At 40.7% G+C, this 2,212-nt stretch overlaps 1 long non-coding RNA gene across 1 annotated transcript; it reads right to left on the bottom strand.

Annotated features, from left to right (window-relative positions):
* Positions 1-275: 275 nt before the first annotated feature.
* On the bottom strand, positions 276-1,414 carry LOC148368066 (uncharacterized). The gene is made up of 2 exons (XR_015850216.1): positions 1,035-1,414; positions 276-642 (listed from the first exon to the last, which is right to left on the bottom strand). It is a non-coding gene; the product is annotated as an uncharacterized LOC148368066 (long non-coding RNA).
* Between the last annotated feature and the right edge of the window lie 798 nt (positions 1,415-2,212).

Here is a 2,212-nt window from a genome sequence, read left to right as displayed (position 1 = left end):
TCCCTTTGTTTTATAAAAGGAAAATATTTTATTTTATTAAGAACTCAATGAAGTTCCAGTTTGTGTTTTCCAGCTTTATGGAAGTATTGGTATATTTTTGTTACAATTTGTGACATATTATTTATTTACTATTATGTATTTCGGCCCAATGTGATTTTGTTTTTCTGAAAGTAAACTATTATTTAAACTGGAGTGATTTGTAGTTGTTTTCTGTCCAACAGTCACATAGTTCACACACAGTATCTCACATCATTATGAAATAAACCACCAAGGTGTTACTCAAAATAAAGATGTTTATTGAATAGTAATGCAGAAAAGCACGGAATGCAAATGTGGGTCTGACTTCCAAAGCCTAAAACATGGCTTTTGGGCAATTTATTCCATATTAACTGTGGACAATTCTGTGTATCGTGGACCTGGGAACCATGAAGACCCGTGACACCACACGGTAGGACAGACCGTGGGCCAGCCAGTATAGGCCCTCCAGCCATGGCCCTGTTCCCTCTTTAGCAGCTCCTGCAGGGCCCACATGACCTTCTTGCTCAACCTTAAGTCCTGAATGAGTTTTGACTTCACATCGAACCATAAGCACAGGATGGGAACATTCCTGTCCAACCTGTCCACGCTTATGGGACAGCCACTCTGGAACACAATAGATAAACAATTTAGACATAAATGTGGGCATAGATGATGTAAGCATCATGAAAAAATGTTGAAATGACCTTTTTTATATCCAATGACAACTCTTTTGAATTAAATTCCTTATGAACTAAGGTTTTTGGGTCGTACAGGGAAGTTTGGTGACGATATTATGTCAGCTTAAGGGTCAGGTGGACTGTTCTTGTGTTTGTTTACTTTTCATCATGTCACACACTAAAGACCCCTACTATATGTCATAAAATGGCATTAAGATACTAATAAGTAGATTGCCATTTATGTCTACACAAACATAAGGTATTATGTGAACGTGCATTGTATGTTAACTTTTACTGTCTTTGACCGAACGGGTCATTTTTTTTAATGAGTGTACGTACCTTGTAAAGATGAATCAGCACTACATAGCGCCGAAGCTGTCTTCAGTATAGCACATTTCTCCTCCGTTGATTGGAGACACGGAAAAGATGATGAGCTTTCAGGCAATCGGTAATAACACAGCTGTAGCGGGCATTTTTAACGTTGCACGAACTCTCCAACTGACACACCACAGGTTGAAACTCGAGTTGTTTACATGTGACGTAGACCAATACGTCACTGAGGTCTACAGCCAATTAATATTACCGCCATCTCCTGGACAGGGGTGGAACCTTGCAAGTCTTGTCCAAACCATCTCCACTTTGCACTCCACTCGCGGAGGGCACTCCTCTATCGAGGGACCTCACTGGAGGGTTCTCAGGGCCGAGTGAGAGAAATGGGATTGGGCCCAAGTCTCTGCACCGCACAACACAGTCGGCACAGTCACACTCTCAGTCCACTCTTGGCGTCCATACTCATTCTCTTGTTGTTCATCACTCTCCTCAGAGCACCCAAAACCTTGCTTCCTTGATTGAGTAGAAGGCGTGTATAAATAGTGCAATTCGCAATAGAGGACAACTTTGAATTACTGAAATACCGAGTATTATGGGATGAGTCAGACGAAAGAGAGACGTGCAACCAGTCGGAGTGCCGACTGACTACCAGAAACCAAATATGTTAACGACAGTACAGACTAAAGTAACGGATAATAGGCCAAACCTTAACGTGACGATACAGACGAGAGTGGTAACGACACACCAAAGATCAGAGAAACCTACATCCACGGCGACAACACTGAAGAGTGAGGTTACAACGCCGACGGCCAAAAATGAGTGCACTGCCAGTACGTAAAATTCAAGAAAAATGTGTAGAAAAGGAAAACCATAGCCAAAACTCGGTAGTTGTGTAGGCGCATGGCTTCAATGTGCACTGACTTAATTAAACTAATTAACTTACATTTTTGTGGGCCATCTGTCTTTTCTTATGTTTTATGTTTGTTCAATGTTGTAAGTGTTTGTATTCTTTCCTGTATTCTTATCTTCCTTGTCTTATATGGTTGTCCAGCGCTGGTGTTTAATCGGCCCACGTAACTGAAAGAAATAACAGAAAACTATCGAAGAAAAAAGGAAAAGGAAGAAATACTGTGCTCATTGAAACGAGAAAAACGTTTTTTAAAGAGTATGACGGTTTGAAATGTATT

Source organism: Urocampus carinirostris, chromosome 4 (assembly GCF_059441175.1).
Source record: "Urocampus carinirostris isolate Australia breed hairy pipefish chromosome 4, RoL_Ucar_1.0, whole genome shotgun sequence".
NCBI lineage: Eukaryota > Metazoa > Chordata > Actinopteri > Syngnathiformes > Syngnathidae > Urocampus > Urocampus carinirostris.
This window is presented reverse-complemented; position numbering and strand designations above follow the sequence as displayed.